General features: G+C 42.6%; 1 protein-coding gene across 1 annotated transcript in view; it reads left to right on the forward strand.

The window, feature by feature from the left end:
* The first annotated feature begins 202 nt into the window (after window positions 1–202).
* Window positions 203–18,090, forward strand: part of JAKMIP3 (Janus kinase and microtubule interacting protein 3) — a 91,390-nt gene continuing 73,502 nt past the window's right edge. The window contains exon 1 of the mRNA XM_075155315.1: window positions 203–658. The gene's annotated coding sequence lies outside the window, so the exon portion shown is untranslated. The remainder of the gene's footprint in view (window positions 659–18,090) is intronic.

Here is an 18,090-nt window from a genome sequence, read left to right on the forward strand (position 1 = left end):
ATGCAAGTCCTTCTAGCAGCATCCAGGTACAAGGGGACCTCAGTCTGCGCTGGAGGTGAGCTGGTTTTATACCAGCATGCTTGACTCGGATTTCTGAAAGGGAGGGCTTTCAGTTTTCAGGGAGCTCGTGTGATGACGTGCCTGCACTCAGCTGCAAGCTGCAGTGACACTGCAATGGCTGAGGGGCGGCTGCTGGATCTTCGCAATGAGCTCATTCTCCCCGGCGGGAGCAGGATTTACAGTGCATCACCCAGCAACTGCAGCCTTCTTGTGAAATTCATCTTTAGCTTCTCCTCAGTTAGGCTGGTCTGATTCTTCACTTTGGGGGTGTGTACCTGGTGAGCAGATTTTACTGTATGGTTGATTTTTTTTTTTCTTTTTCTTCTCTGTCCTCTAAATGCTTCCCCGGACTGATTGATGAATCATTTCTCATCCGATTCCACTATTCAGAGGATAGAGATGGAAAATATAATCTTATGCAGCAGGGATGGATTTTTTTTTTTAGCCTTTTGCAGCGTGAATTATAAAAATCCTTTTAAATCTGTCTGCTAGGAACAGCCTACAGGTTTTAAAATGAAGTGCACTGCATACAAGGAATGGTACTATCCTCAGGTAAAGCAGACAAGCAGTGTGCATCATGATGGAGCATGCCTGTGAGGTTAGTTCCTATATGTGTTTATGCATAAATAAATATGTACATAATGTGTGCTCTATATATATCTATATGTTACACATGAATCATCTACTACCTAAAGGATTTGTATAATCCATTTTCAAATGTCCTGTTTTGCATTCTATGTTTGGGATTTTTTCCCCCCCTAATACCTAGTTTCGCTTTGGTGTGGTTAATAAACATACCTCTGATTTGCAACAGCTTTGCTTTAGGACGCCAGCAAGCCCATGGAAGATAATGTCTCTGCCTTTCATTGGTTAAGTGGGCTGAACCTTCCTGCTCCATTTATTCATCAGGATCTTCATAGAGTCTCTGTCATACGTGACTGAGTTGAAATGTCAGGGCCTGTAATTGTTGATAAATGTCCTCTACAGCTGTAAATGTCGGTGTTTCAGGGTAATACAAGTTATGATGAATTACTGTAACAAAGTAATCTGGTTTCTGTGCTCACTGAGTAACTGATTTGGACATTTCCTATGTTCTGAACTCCAAAGCATATACTGCGTATCTTGAGAACTGCTTCCTATTCTGTGCTCTTTAACTTGTTAGATCAAAAAAAGAAAGATGAGGGTTTTTTTCCAGCTGCGTGCTCCCTTGGTGGTTTTAAATGTCATTTATCTCATTGAGGTTTCTTTTCCCTTCACTTAATATAGCTGTGCCCCTCTACTGACACTGTTTAAAATGCAGAAAGAAATTAGAAAACAAATACATTGGAGTCAGATTGACTTTTGTTTGTTATTTCTCACATCATGATACTTCCAGAGAAATGTGTATAGTATGAAATAATAATTTACTGGCAGGAGACATTCACTGCTGTCAGTCTAGGCTCACAGCTCTCAGCTGATATACAGCATTCTTAATCTACCATCTATTCTACACTTTTATTCTTCTCTGTAGGTTTAAGTGCATGGTACGTGCTTAAAGTATGCTCAGAAATGGAAAGTTTGGTGTACGGGCTGTCTTAATACTTTTGCAGTGGACTTTCTGTCTGTTTTGTATTGGCTTTTGTCAGCTTTCTGAGTAGTAACTGCTTGTTCTTCACCTGGAAATATCAGACTGGTAGAAAGTTTAGCTTTTGTAGTGGTGAATTAAAAGGCAAGTGACACTGGTATGAGGATACAAGAACGCCTTGACTAGAGGAAGTTGCATTGTCACTAGGGCCCTGATAGAAAAAATAGCATCCCATTTTAAGATGACATTTAAGAATGTGCTTAAGGCCCATTGGTTGTCTTGAAAAGCACTAGTCTTGAATATATTTGTGGAACTGTGTGCCTATAAATCTTTCCCTTATTATATGCTCTGAAAGTGACAGTTGTCAACACCTCCTACTTGGTGAAGTTTCAGAACATGCACTGTCAATTTACATGAAGAATAAAACTTTGCTTCACTTCCCCCCCCCCCAAATGCATCTCTGAAATATTACCTTTTATTGTGGATGGCTCAAATTCAAAATAGTGTCAGCAAATGAATGGAAGGCCTTTAAATAATGATCTTTGTTAACACTTTCCTTTAAAACATCTGTCTTCTAGGTTTATTACCTTTTCTGGTGCAGCTCTTCACGTACAATCAATAGCAGATGTTCAGCTTAAATGGAAAAATAAAAGAAAAAGAAAGTTCTAAAAATTTTACACAAACCAATGGACTGGGATGTAGGATTTGAACACAAAGCTATTCCATCCAACTACTCTGGTTGTGAGACTCTAACAGGACTGAGTAATTTTAAGACAGATAACAGCATTTGTACTAATATATGTTGTGGTAAAAGCAGCCAAATATTAGCCAATACTTCAGAACTCCGAAGTAAATCATCCCTGTAATCCTATCTTTATTTGACCACAACTGGTTAGTAGCATTTACCTGCACGCAAAGGAAAAGGGGAGCTTACTTGTCCCTAGAGCATCAAGCGTTGGCTATTATTGGTAGCAAAATACTAAGCAATTTCTACCAGAAAGATAACGTAGAAAGATAATTCCCTGATTTTCCTTTGGCACTTACAGCCAAGTGCTCTTTAGTCAAATAGACCTAAAACCCCAAAAGATCTCAGGAATTTAATATAGTTCTGTAGAAATTATTCTAATGGAGATTTTTAAAAAACTTTTTCATTCTATGCAAATCCACAAATCGTTATTTCCAGGAACATGTGATTAGGGATTTATTATTCACTGATGATGCAGAATCAAGATGTAGGATCAATAAATTCCATCTGTGTAGCTTCCTATATCCTCCAGCGTGACCCTCCCTTTTGTACTCCATAAAAACAGAGGCAATGTCTGAGGAGAAGTAGTTGGGAAAGACTTGAGAAAATGTCTGGAGGACAAAATTTGTTTCCTCAAACACACACGCAGGCGGCAGGGTGTGGAGTGTTGTCTTTAAGCCCAACAGATACCCTGTTGTGCTGCTTTTTCGATTTACTCCACCGGTGCCATGGTCGTTTGACCTTGACAAGGTCATGTGCAAACAGGGACCTTGTTTTTCATGGAGCTCGGGTGAAAAGAAGAGTCAGTTTAAGATGCAGCATGTGTATTTTCTATCCTTTTAACTAATGTTTCTGGGTTCTCGTTTTCTCCTGTTGTTGGTTCCAGGCTCCGCTGCCATTTCATAACACAGCTTGGGAGGCCTGGCTGCTTGGTGAGGCTGGCTGCACGTCTGTGTTTTGAAGGAGGGCAATGCCCCCTGAGCTTTCCCAGACTAACTGGGATGAGGTGTCCCTGAACTAACTGAAACCTGCAGCTGGGCCGGAAAGCTGCTGCCCAAATGTTGTTGGATATTGCACAAGGCTGATTTTGTCAGAGTCCATAGCCAGAATTTACTCATCTGGAAGTAGGTTGGTATTGATTGCAGAGCAAACTGTTAGCTGTGCAAGGCTGCTGTGGTGTGAGATGCTGTTCAGACTGGCCATCACTCTGTGGCAATCCTGATTCCTCTATTTCAACCCTTTGAAAATCAGCACAGATGGAATTGATTCAACTTGGGCTTTTAATACCAAAGAGACTTCTCATCTTTTTGCTGACTGCTCTGTTTCATCTCGCATGACCCTTAGTTGCATAATAGATTTGTCCCCTGGCACATACGGTAGGTAAAGGACACCATTAATGAACTCCAGATGGCACATACTATATTTTACTGGGATGTAAATCTGAAACAAACTCCGTATTAATGGTGTTTAATTAAAAAAGATATTGCACACAAAAGGCCTGATTCTGATGCCACCGAGTCAGTATCAGAAATCTTACCGACTTCAGGGATTCAGGATATGCCCAGAGGGAGAATTTTACTAAATATCTAAAGTGTCTGAAGATTTACTGATTTGCACTAGCTTCTAGTAGGATTCTTACACTAATATTCCCATGGTCCTCCTGAAGAGTTTTTGTTACATTTTGCATTTTAACTAATTCTACATTAAAATAATTATTTGATTAATTTGATATTGGATTATTTTTCTAGCTGCCTCCATAACAAAGGAATTCTAACCATGGTTTATAATAAGAATGAGTCTGGTTTGGATGAGGACAGTGCTTTTAAAGCAAATCTCTTGATTATACTCATTTGCACTTTGGTTTGCCTGATGGTATGGTCTCAACATCCACAATCTGTGTTCCTTTTGGATAAAACTAAACCAGGTGTTTTCCAACCAGTAACTGGTGCTCACACCACAGGATAACACTAGATTTTGAAGTTCCATCAAAAAGTTCCATAAGATTGGCTTTTTATAGATACAGGGTTCATTCTTGTATGTGGTATTTTCTTACTCTATGTGAAAAGAAATATTGGCAAAGAAAGTTAGTAAGAAACTTGAAGGCATAGTAGAAATCTAATATAACCATCCAAACCACAGATTTTTCTTTACCTCAAAGGCTAAGTTTCAGATTTTCACATAAATAGGAAAAAAAGTTCACTAAATATAGTTGATATGGTTGTATGTTGAAGTAGACAGTAATTTATAGCCACAGCCTTTGTCACTTTGGAGAATTGCAGAGATTTGTATACCACAATGTGATATCTGAATTTTGCCCTGATTCAAAAACAGGAGCTAGCAAATACTGAGTATTTGGTCCATAGCAGTAAATATCCATAGTAATTTATGGGACACTTGTTGGCATTTTTATCTTCACATGTTGCTTGTGTTGTTAGCAAAATAAAATGATTAATCACAACTCATTATTTCATTATTGTCTAATTACTTCTTGCATGCTAGGAAAGGCCAGATTATCCTGACAGTATTTCTTGGGAAATGCTTTTTGTGTTGGATGGGAAGGCAGATTATACGTATGGTTCAGTTCAACAAAAAATGGTTGGAGTACACATTAACGTCTAAGGGAGAATGAGGCAGAGCACGGAGTACGTGTCTGTGAACACGCAGGTGCCGGTGCAGGTGACCACACTCATTGCTCAGGTCTTCCACCCACTTTCCACAAAGCCTTTCCCTGTCTGGAAAATGGTGGTAATACACTGAGCACGTTGAAGCTTGCTGTCAGTGAAAGTTACATGAGAGTGACTCAGATCTTGCTGCTGTGACTTGTGATGATCACTGGAAGTTTCAAGATCTCTAGTTTGCGTTCAAAGCAAAGTCAGAGGAAGCTACAGGCGAAGGAAGTATTTGCATGGGGTTTGCAAAGTAAAAATGCAAAGGGTCTTAAAGGAAAATTTATTAGCTTGATCTGTAGTAATAATAAAGAAAAGGAAAACACACTGACTTAACGGTCAATATTAATCCATTTTATCTCAGATAATGCTTGCAATTGTTAAAAGCCTTTTCTCTCCAATCAAAGCAGTTTTGGGATTTCTGGTGTTTTGTATGGCTTCTTAAAAACTTCACTGGTGGATCACATCTTTTTACTGCATAAGCTCTCTATTTTACCAGTTGTCCTTGAAGGAATCATTATGGATTTTGCTTATGTAAACAAACATCTAATATTTCCACAAAGACATTCGCTCGCAATGGCCACAACTCAGAGCGCTGCTGGGAGCTGCAGAAGACTTTCCTTCGCTCCAGTGGGTGCCTGCAGGTTCTGGACCTGGAAGGGCTAAGGCAGTCTTGTCACACTGGGGTGAATGACTTATTGTTTATGTTGCTTGCAGAAGGATTCATTATACGTTTTGACACTTTCACCTTTTACTTGTGTCTTCCTTTTTCTCAGTATTTTATGCAAGGCTTTGTCAGGTGCTGTTTGGGTTTGCCTACAGAGGTTGTGAAGGGGACAGGGAGAGGATCGCTGTGCTTATTACCCCATCAGACACTGCTCTGCGTCTGTCCTTTTCACCTCCTGGCTTATTTTTTTCCTGCTCCATAATACAGACTGTAAATTCTTTTGGCATTTGTTGTTGAACAGCTCAAATAACAATGGGTTAGGCATTGAGAAAGACTAGTTCACTTTAAAAAGTATAGTAAAGGCTGATTTTTATCTCCCGAGATCACAGATAGCAACATTTAGCAGCACAGTTAGAGAAAAATCAAAACAAGGTTTTGCAACAAAGGGAGGTATTTTGGTTTAGTTTCCTCTCCTTTTCCCAAGCTTTCCTGAACACGTGGCTGGTTCCTGCATTTGCACATGCAGAAATTCCAATGCCACATACTGCTCATACCTGTTTACGCAATTTATAGGGACAAAACGATCACTGCCAAAGCTTTGGACTTCACTGGTTTGCAAGCTTGTAGTGGAAGGGAAATCTCATTATGCTTAACTGCCCTTAGGATACATTCAAGCTTAGCAGGAGTTAAAAAATTAGTTGTTTGCTCACAGGTGCCCCTCATTACACTGTCAATTAGCCCAGCAGGTTGAGAAGTGCTGACCTGGTTTTAGGTAGAGCCCAGCAGGGATGTCTGAGAGAGCTCTGCCAGGCAGCTTTTCCCAAATAGAGGCAATTTTGTTGCTTTCTTTGGTTTGGGATTTTTTTTTCCCCTCCTTGAACTAAAATATCTGTGTGTTGCTTAAGACTGGCTTATGGTTTTGGTCTGATAAGATTCTCTAAGCACAAATTAAGCAAAAACATAGTGGAGAAGCAAGCAACCCAGAAAATGGGAGTTACCATGGATTTGAAGAGGAATGGAAAAGAGAGGAATGCTTGATACGCTCCTGGAGTTGTCCTGCATGAAGTAAGTGGTGGGTAAGGATGTCTGAACCGGCTGAGACAGGCAAAGCAGACAGTGCAGAGGACAGAGAGAGTAACTGAGTTTGTCAGGCTCATCGTCGAGAGTAGGAGCAGAAAATATAACTGCGCTCTTTTTCTCTCAAAGTTTGTTTTGTTTTGGTTTTTTTATTATTATTATTTTGTTCATTCAAAGGGAAAATCTGATATAGGGAAGTGTGTGAAATGACTTTCTTCAGAAGTGCTGGGTAACCAGCAGGATGGCAGTAGATGGCCGGAATCAATTTGGTATTGACAGAGATGGCACATCCAAACCCACAGGAGAGCAGGAAGATGAAAAAACCCCTCAGAACACCCACAGGCAGCTGGGAGTGAGCTCTGCTGCTGTGTAATGTGCCGCTCAGTAAAGGACTTGTAAAAATTTGGGAAAAAGCTCTAAGCATAAAACTTTTTTCCCTCCTTTGCTTGTAAAATACATACCATTATGAGAAATACAATGTGAGATTTTTTTTTTTTTTTTCTGCCAAAAGTTAAGCTGAGGTGGAGGAATCCCCATTGCCCTTCTATTAATGGTCTATGCTGTGAATAATGCTTTACCATGTGAAAGCCCTATGAAGGCCTTGGGGATGGCAGAATGAGTTAATGCTCTACCTGGTGCACCGGTCAGTGCGGGTGTGTGCAGCTGTTGCTGGGCTGGTGTCTTCTTTGGGTAGAGCCTATGCCATTAACAGCCTGGGAGAGCTGAGAATCTATAATCTCAATGGAAAGTCTGGATTTTGCTTGGGAGAAGGAAACCATAGATATTATACTTTTTTTCTGTTTTCATTCCATTATCACCATCTATATTTGGCAGTGGAAAGAGGCATGTATGGCATGGGAACGAAGTAGGCCTTGGGGATAGGAGCTGGCCTTACAGCATGGCTTGTATTTGTTCTCCAATGTCTCTAGCAACCTCTCATGAGGAACATCAGGAGTGTAGAGCAAATGATCTTCACAGCCCACGATGCATTCCCTTTCCTAGATAAGAAGTTGGGCATTTTCTGTGTGTACAGAGTTCATGTGGGAGAAAAAGATGTAAGAAGTTTCTTCCATCAGTTAAAGCTAGAGGCTGGAGAGCCAAGATACTCAGCAGGAGCAGACTTACACCAGCACTGCGTGCTTTTGAAAAATCCAAAATGGCTCTGAACAAGCAAGACGCTTATTCATTGGCATTGGCCTATTTGTTGGTATTGGCAAGGGACTGGGCATCATTAACAGGTCCGGTTTAGCTGTAGAATCATAGAATCATTAAGGCTGGAAAAGACCTCTAAGATCATGGAGTCCAACTGTCAACCCAACACACCGTGCCCACTACACCATGTCCCTAAGCGCCTCATCCACATGTCTTTTAAATACTTCCAGGGATGGTGACTCCACCACTTCCCTGGGCAGCCTGTTCCAAGGCCTGACCACTCTTTCAGTAAAGAAATGTTTCCTAATATCCAATCTAAACCCCCCCTGGCACAACTTGAGGCCATTTCCTCTCGTCCTATCGCTGTTACTTGGGAGAAGAGATCGACCCCCACCTCACTACAACCTCCTTTCAGGTAGTTGTAGAGCGCGATGAGGTCTCCCCTCAGCCTCCTCTTCTCCAGGCTAAACACCCCCAGTTCCCTCAGCCGCTCCTCAGAAGACCTGAGCTCCAGACCCTTCACCAGCTTCGTTGCCCTCCTCTGGACACGCTCCAGCACCTCAATGTCCTTCTTGTAGTGAGGGGCCCAGAACCGAACACAGGATTCGAGGTGCGGCCTCACCAGTGCCCAGTACAGGGGCACGATCACCTCCCTGCTCCTGCTGGCCACACCAGTTCTGATACAGGCCAGGGTGCCGTTGGCCTTCTTGGCCACCTGGGCACACTGCCGGCTCATGTTCAGCTGCTGTCGACCAGCGCCCCAGGTCCTTTTCCTCCGGGCACTTTCCAGCCACTCTTCCCCAAGCCTGCAGCGTTGCCTGGGGTTGTTGTGGCCCAAGTGCAGGACCCGGCACTTGGCCTTGTTGAACCTCATACAGTTGGCCTCGGCCCATCGATCCAGCCTGTCCAGGTCCCTCTGCAGAGCCTTCCCACCCTCCAGCAGATCAACACTCCCACCCAACTTGGTGTCGTCTGCAGTTGTTGTCCATGTCAACATAGTAACTGCTTTCCATCCCCTGATGCTGTCAGAAATGTTTGGATGTATTTTACTGTAAGAGCAGTAACAGTTATGTGAGGGGGAAAAAGTTGCTGATTCTCAGTGTTGTGAATAAACATGTGAAACTAAAGAAAAATAGGTGCTTCTGCTAAAAATATCATTACTGTCATTTAAAAATAAGTCACTCAACAACTGTATTTGACACTGAAGAATATTATACAGACATGAATATTTTTCTTCTGCTTATATTTCTATGTCAGTCAACAAACAGTGGTATCAAGTAGTGCTAGTCAGCTCAAGAGTAGACATACCTCCTGGGAAGGAATGTCTACATGGAAATAGATGTACACGTAATCTCCAAATCATGAGTGAAAGATAGGGAGCAAAAGATGCAAGGATTTGTTAAAACAACAAATGCATCTTTGGAACAGAGGTTGAAGGTATTACTGTATACCAGCACTAAATGAAACCAGGTAATTCAGTTACTAATAAAAACTGTCCTAGAAATGATGAAATACATCGCTCCTGCCTCCAGCCAACTCTGGGGCTTACCGCCTCATCTTTTCATTTGCCTTAGCATCCATTATCTCTTTATCATTTCTTTAAATACTGCTGTTTCTAGGAAGGTATATAGTAACTCTGCGTGTGATTTAAGAGCATTGGAAGTATCTTCTGTCTGTTTATCATCATTTTAACCCTGTGTTGCAGTACTCTCAGCTCCAGGCACATCGTGTCACATATGGACCTAACAGTTTAGAGGTGGGGCAGGCGTTTTCAGTAGCACTTTCTTGACTAACTCAGGATATGTAAGCATATGCTGAAATGGCCACTCCGCGTAACCCCAAACAGGTAACTCCAGCTGCCCCCAGTGCTGGGCTTTGCCTGTTTCAGCAGTGGCACAAACTTGCTGACTGACTTTGCGCTGAAGCTGCTGAGGGCCTCTCAGCTCTTGTTTATTGCCTCTTACTGTTAGTAACTTGCAGCACAAAGCCTGCTGCCACGCTGCTGAGCATGCGCCTGCATTGCATGTTTAACACAGTTACCAGCAGGATGAGCCATCGACTGATAATTGGGTGTATGTTTTACTGTCTCAGGCTTCCCTTGGTGCTGCTGCCATCCAATGCTGCTCTTCGAGCATGCTACTAATTAATTAGAGTGAATTTTGAACAAAGCAACTGGATATTTAAAATTGTGGATCAGAACCCACTTCTAGGCATGTAAACAAATGCAGAAGCAGCCTCAAGGCATAATTCCCTGGGGTACCTGAGAAAATCTTGCCTTTTGAGATTCTTGTAAAAATAATCTGGGTGTGACCTGTATGTTTCAGATTGCTGTGATTGATTTATTAAGTAATGCCATACCAAAACCCAATTATTTTAATATATATTTTTATATATGCATACACACACATAAAAATATGTGTGAGTTTATATCTATATAAGCTCTCTATAAAGAGTATAAACTCTTTAGGAAAAGGGAAGTCCAACTGTACAAAAGAGGAACTAATTTTTTCTCACAGAGGTTTTTTTTCCCCACTATCATCAACACTAAGGATGTTAGGAGCTGAAATATTTTATCTTGTTAAGAGCAATAACTACTATTTTGCCCAAAGGACCTAGACATACACATCAGTTACATTCACTGATATAAACAGAGATGTTTCCTTACATGGAAAATAGGCAACAGACCCCTTTTCCCAGGTGAGCACTTCAGGTGCAATAGGTGTTAGCATGCAGAATCTTTGATGCTATTTTAAAGAAAGGCTACTTTTGTTTGTCAGTAACTTTTCATAAAACTTAGCTTTGGTTCTCTAGTTCAAGGTTGTGATTATGAACATCATTTCATGCATGCTTATTTCATATTCATGTGACTCATCTATTTAAAGTAACATAAGTGCAAGCTTAGGTCCCTCAAGTTTCCTTGGAGTTTTGGATCCAGGCATTATCTTGACTCACTTTGAGTCAAAATTTTGAGACATTATTTCACGCTATTTACAGCCAAAATCAGTTTTATTACATCTAAATTTAGGCCATCAGTCATGCAGGTGGGATTAGTAGCAGTTATTTGTTACAAAAATATAGTTATCTCATTATTGTTGTGTTTTCATACGGAAGTTCAAACCAGTTTCTGGATTTGGATAGTGTCCTGCCTACCGCCTGTCTATAAAGTCTGTATTAAACTTCAGAAATATGAAGGAAGTAGAAAACTGAATGGCCCCAACTTGCCCCTGGAGATTAGAATATTGCTTCTTACCTCTACAACTCATAACAGTTTTAGGTCATTGTTTTCAGATGTTTTCATTGTTTTCTAAAAATGCCTTTGTGCAGTAAATCATAAGCACTTTATGACTGCTTTTCAGAAATGTGCAGCTATCTTAATTGCCGTCTCATTCATGAGAAGTCGACTAGAAAGGACCTTATAGACCCAAAGCTGTATGTAAAATATCACATTTGGCAGACTTACAGTACCTCTTCATAAAGTTTAATTTGGATTCTGAAATACTTATAATATTCTCTCTGGGATATAGGTTTTGGGTGTGGTGGGTTTTTTTAAGCATTGTACCATATCTACTTTGAAGATGAAGCATGAAAATTTATTTTTAGCATTTGCTGCTAAGTCATCAGAGGTGATGATAAAGGACAAAAAAGAACAAAATGTATAGGTCCTTTCTCTTTGGCAATAGCAGGGAAAAAAACATCCTGCTTCCTGGTTGAGTAAGAAGCTTTCCTCTCCAAATCCCTCTTGAATCAGTTTGCTGGAGCTGACTAGGTTAGAGCAGGAAGAGATCCATTCCTCATCCTGCCTGGGTTTTAGGGAACAGTTCAGGGTTTGTGTGTTTCTTTAAAAAAGAAATAAAGCACAAATTGCATGTAGACTGTTCTGTGCTTTGTGGATTTGCTCCTAACCTTGAGCTCCTCAGATGCAAGCTACTGCCACGCAGGAGGAGATGGCATCGTTCACGTGGTGGTGTGCCTGTGCCTCTGCTGCTCTGTGCCAGCTGCAGCACCAGGATCCAGCTGGTCTTGCAGACTTGCTGGGATCAGGTTGGATTTTTGTCTAGATTCCTTTGAGATTTTGGTTTTCCATAGAGGGATAGCCTCATCTAACACATGACAGTGAAAACTATTGGCTTAGTTCATGCACTAGCCTAACTGAAACATCTTGGAAATGTTTTTCCTTATTGGGAAACTTCTTTCACCCTTTAAGCCCCTCTCAGATAGAATAAAAACTTATCACCTGACACAGATGCATTCTTCTTGGAAGAAAATGTTTTACAATAGGGCTTTAATTAAATGTAAGCAATTCTAAAAATTCAAATGTCATTCTAAAACAGTTTAGTTTCACTTTTTACATCATCATTGCAATTTTTTTATCTTAATATTTTGACTAAAATGATTGAGAAATAAATCCATCATAAAAATTCTTCCGTCAGCAAAGTTCATCACAGTAGCTGTGTGCTTCAGATATTGCCTTTTGCCTATGGCCCTTTGAGGTCTTACTGTAAATATAATTTACTGATCTGCAGCAGAGTTACTGCTCTTCTGTTTAAAAAAAAAAAAAAGAGAGAGAATATGAAAAGGGAAAGTACAGGGCAGGGATGCAGTCGCAGTCTGCTACAAGACAGGCAGAAGACGGTCTGAAATAAAGCAAAGCACATCAAGGGCACGGCTGCGCGGGCAGCCCGGGCTCCATAGCAACTGCAGCTGCTTCCATCAGGAGGGATACGAGGGTTCTGCTGGGCTTGGGGTTTTTTAAAGCTGCTGCGTGGGTAAGTTGTTCCTGAGTATATATTTGTTTTCAAAATCTTGTTGGCTACAAGCCCATTTGCCAGCGAAGAAAGTAGTCTTTTCTTTCAATCCAGTTGAGCAAGAGTGATGATATTGCTGCAAATGGATTGAGCGAGTCTTGCTCAGCCCTTGCAGATCACATCGGCTGGGCTGTGTCTTCCAAATAATTCCACTGGGGAGGAACACAGCTTCTTGTCCAGTGGGGAAGGATGGGGTCTACTTGCATCTTGGGATATGAAGTATGAGGTGAGGAAAGAAGAAATAGAAATTTCCAACTGGTAGCAAGGCACTAATACTTGTGTTTTCAAAGGCCCATGATAAAACTTGTTTTCTTTTTCCTTTCATATGGCTGTATGCTAAAAAGTTGTCGAAGTGTGGGTCAAACCAAAATAATTTTTTTTTTTTTGCCTTAACCTGTGCTGTAAAGAGAAGCAGGAGGGGAAGAAGGGTAAGACAAGGCAAACTTTGATCACAGAAAATGCCTAATTAGCTCAAAACAAGATATTTTATTTCCATTTTAAGGATATTATAACAAAAACAAAGCAGTGGAAATCAGGAGCCAGTCTGCATACAAAATCAATAAGGAAGAAATAGAGATTTTCTCCCTTTCCTCCCATCTTTCTCACCCCCTTTCAGAGACATTACCATAGTTAGTGTACAATTAGGGTGAATCTGGTGGGATTCTCTCTCCTTGTGGGAGGATTCAGACTGGTGCCTCCCACTGCTTTGAAGGAAGGCCAGTGTATTGACCAGCTGTGAGCAGAAACTTTTGCAGCAGGAGCGGGCAGAACAGGCTGCCCAGGGAGCTTGTGCAGTGTCCTCGGGGGTTTCGAGTCTTGCTATTTTAAATTGTGAGTCTGTAGTGCTTCAGGCTAATACTGATTTTTTTTTTTTTTTTAATTTTTTATTCAAGTCTTCACCTTATGTCTCCTGTTCTTCTTTTCTTACTCATTCACCCATTTAATCCATTCTAAAGCTCTGAACTACCTTTTATTTCTCATTTTATACTGGTGTCTGCATCAGCTCTGGGCCAGTGTTTCTATCTGCAGAGTTGTTTAGATCTACAGAAGTTGGTGACAGAGCCAGTAGAAGATTTATGTGGCTATAGGCAGGTGTTCTATCCACTGAAGACAGCGGGTGACGCTGCCCGTGCTGCAGCCTGCCCCATGCAGCACTGGGTGTGTGGCACAGGCTCTGCAGCACAGTGCTCCCAGCCAGCACTTCCCCTCCCAGTAAGGGCCTGTCATCGCCAACGGGCATCTCTTGGTTTTCTCTTTGAAAAATGACACTTATAAGTACAAGACCTGTGGCGGTGCGGCTGTACGTGTTTTTTTGGTGTTCTCCATGATAGTGTGCTGGTGTGGACAGATGGTCCTCAAAGGCTTCCTGCTACCCCCCTTGTCCGTCTTCGTGCCCTGTGGCACTGGTGTGTCATCTCTGACACAGTGTTGGATGTGGGTCACAGTGAGAAAGTGCCAACTTTGGAAATACTCACTCCTGGCAGCAGACAGGGCCCAGCCCCAGGGCAGCAGCAGCAGAAGTTTTTTGGAAATCCACAGGTCTCGGGGGGATTGTGAAGTTTTCCTTGCTGCTTTTTTACTCCACATCCCTCAACCATGGACTATCCCATGGTATGTGCAGAGTCAAGGCCCTTTATTAGAAGAAATATTTGAAGTTCTCACTGGTAAACACCTGCCAAACTATAGCTGATGATCTTTAATATTTTAATGATTTAAACAGATTTATGGCTGCGGGTAGATGTAAAAATTGTATACATATCTTTTCTGCACCAATTTTTGACTGCTGCTGCAGTACCCTGTACCTCAAAAGCCTGATGGTCAGAAGTTTTGTAACCCTGAGGACTTTATTAAATCCATGGAGATTTGCAGGGTATGATTGGGATTCAGTTGTACTAGCAGTGGAAGAAAAACAAGAAAATCCTTGTATGTAAATGACATCCCCATTCTTGCTTCTAATTAAAAAATTGAAGGGAAAGACTTTATGTAATTAAAGTACGTTTGCTAATTTGTCACAGGCTGAACTCTCAAGCACTTCTTGGTTAGATGCTTCTGGAAGTAAACTTTTAGCTTTCATTCTCCATAGTAATGGGCTAATCATTCATCTGAACAATTACACTTACTCATGGTTTTAAATTCCAAGGGCCAGGTCTCAGGGAGTGGACAGGGACAGGGCTCCCCCTGGCAGCGGTGGAAGCAGGGCTTGGGCTGCAGGCACCCCTCTCCTACGGGCACTTCCCAATCTCCCTGCACTGAGCATCGTCCACGAAATCTGGCAGTGATCCCCTGCCTGCAGCACCCAGAGCTGAACAGGGCTGGACCCCTGAAGCCTTTGCTTTCTCTCTTGTGCTTGCTTTTGCGAGTTATTAGCAAATAGAGTTTATAGTGGCAGTGACAACATCTTTCTTGCCTTTGTTTTAAAGTGAGATACTAAAAAAAAAAAACATTGGAAAATAACCCTGGGGAAGAAAAAAAAGTCAGTCAGTTCTCTATTATCTGGTGTAATGGGGAACTGGGACATCTTGGGTAAGGAAAATAATCTTGTAGGATCGATACAGTGGCACTGGGAGCACCCCAGATCCTGCCTGGGAGCTGCCGTGGGTTCATGGGGCTCAGGGGAGCCCTGTGCATCCCGTGAAGTGGCATCCTCTTGGCAGGGACCATAGAGGGAGAGGAATACAAATATGAGATGAATGATTATTGGGTTTGTGTCTCAGACCTGATGGACAGCTGGCACTTCAGCTGGTTTGGAGCTGTGGATGTTCAGCATTTCTGAAGACAGTTCATTATACCTGAATGCATGTTGCCATGTGTTGCCTAATGATGAGGTAGGCTGCTTTGGTTAGTGTAAGAGGTGGGATCTTAAAATATTTATTAGCTTTTTTGTCCCTGAGCTGTTGGGGTTCACAGTTTCTTAACAACGAGAGCAGCACAGCCGGGGCAGTACACCCTGTACCTGCAGCACCGTCGAGGCACTGCCGCCTCACGTAGGCTCGGCCTAACAGAGAGCGATCTCAGTCTGCACAAATCGCCCGAAATCCTATGCAGAGATTTCCACGTGCAGTTTCTCCATGGTTTCGGCAGTGCAGAGCAGAGAGAGGCAGCGGGGTCTGGCCTGCGAGCAGGGGCTGTCGTTGAGGTGAAAAGCCCTTTCCCTACGCACTCCGTTGCCCTGCTGTGTGCCAGGGCTCGTGTCCAGCCCACCGACAGGGTACGAGGTGACCACCGACCCTCCAGCTGATCTGTGTCTGTGGAAGGGCCAGAGGGATGCTTTCAGTGGGCAGAGACAACAGGGCAGGAATGGAGGCAGCTGCCTTGCTCCCGGGGCGCTTCCCACCTCCGTCAGCCTGCCTGGGGGCTTCTCGGGCAGGAGGCTGTTCTTCCGCCGAGCTTCAGCTGTGTCGCAGATGCTCGCAGATCTAAGGATGTCTGACTAGGAGCAGCATAACTCCTAGGCTAATAATAAGACGCCACCTTTTCTTTTAAATACAGTGTAGCTAGACGTTGGGAATTTTTTCTTTCTCGCTCAGCCTGATTCCCATGCAGGCTTGCATTTGATTTTTCCCCAAAGAAACTGTTTCCTATTGTCATAACGTAACCAGATGGGGAGGGTTCAGTGGAAATATCGCAGGAGAGGCTGGCAGAGAAGTGGATCCAGGAAGCAGATCCTCCCCGTAATATTGGCACGGTTTGGTAAGTTCCATCTGAAAAATAAAAAGCTGCTCCCTTTGCTGAGTCACAGCCCCCTCGGAGCTGGAGCTGTGACAAGCCGGGAGACGCGGCGCTGCTGGAGTTGAGGCAAAGGTGAGGAAAGGCTGTCCAGAATCCTTCTCAAGTGCATTTCTTGTCTGAAATGATTTTTAAATCTTATTAAAGTATATTGTAAGTTTAATTCAGTCTGTAGAAGTGTACAGTTACATTCCTGCCTTGCAAGGCTTGGGGTTGCATGGCTCTTCTAAGGCAAATGCTGGTCAAATCATGGTGGTGGCTCCTTCCCTCTCTGAAGGCACAGTGCAGTCCCACATCGGGAAACGGGCTGTGGCTGTCACTGCTTTTGTAGTGCCTTGTTCTGGATGCAGCACTGCATCTTCCCGTATCCCCTGGCATGGGCATTAAGCACCGCAGGTCAGGGAATCCCGTACCTGCCAGGGTGGGGAACAGGAGGGGCAGTAGCACACAGAGCGGATCTGCTGCTTTCATGGCTGGAAAGCTTTCTTCTTGACGGAAAGGGAAATTCTGTTTGTTTTCCTCTGGCAGATCGAATGGTGAGGTGGTGGGTAGCCAGGTGCATTGCTTCCTCCACTGCTTATATATATCTTGCAGTAAAGCAGTAATGATTTTCTGTTTGAGCGGCCTCTTTTAGTGTCCCAAGTCTATTCTGCTTTCCTTGCATTTATAAATCTCTCCATAGCTAAAGCCTGGTACTTTTCCAGGCTTTGCATTGTTGTTTATTTGCTGGAGTTGTAACAGCTTTGTTTATACTTGCTTCTATACGGTGTTTCAGTGGTTCAGATGCACAATCAAAGATTGTTTGCTTTCTGAAGCTTTTTCATCTTTCTAAGTCTACAGAACCGGGTGTCAAATCCAGAGAACAAGTTTATGTGGGGAGGAGGGAATTATGGTTGTTGGAGGAAAGCCAGCTAGGTTTCCTTACAACAGAGAAGCTGCAAGTAGTACAGGGACACAGGAGCATTCACTGATCACCATGAAAGTGTAGCTTTTGACATTTGAAAGTAATTCTGGTTTTGTTGAAATGCTGCTAAGGTATATATTATCTAGATGGAAAAATAATCTTTGGCTATTATTTCAAATATATACATGGACATTTAATTTGTGGTCACTTGTAAATTGCAAATTTTTTTTTAAGAATAAGAACATTTCAAAAGCAAATATTAAACTTAAGATGCTATGACTGAATATATGTTTTCCATGTACTTTTTAATAGGTTTTTAAAAAGTAAACAAAAAGCTCAGCAATATCTTTAGGGGCTGTGATTTTGCTGCTGTACGGGTAATCAGCCTCGCTCAAACTTCCTATCCACTGCGCAAGGCACCATAGCATGAGCTGATATCCAGTGTGTGCATCAGCACAGGAGGTGGCAGAGATGCGTTGGGCTCCTGCATTCTGCAGGCAGAAGAGCAGCGAGGCGGTAACCCATCCAGGTCCAGAGTATGTGTTTGGAAAAGCAAACAAACTTTGCTGCGGCTGCTGCACCATGGAAACCTGCACCTCTACTCTTTCGTCCATATAATCTGCAGTTTTGTCCCACCAGCTCCACCTGTATTCCTCAGCCAGGTCTCTGCCTGGCCTCTGAAATCGGTCTCGGTGGGATGCAGTGCATTTCCTGCACTTGCCCG

The sequence above is a fragment of the Calonectris borealis genome, chromosome 7, assembly GCF_964195595.1.
Source record: "Calonectris borealis chromosome 7, bCalBor7.hap1.2, whole genome shotgun sequence".
Taxonomy (NCBI): Eukaryota; Metazoa; Chordata; class Aves; order Procellariiformes; family Procellariidae; genus Calonectris; species Calonectris borealis.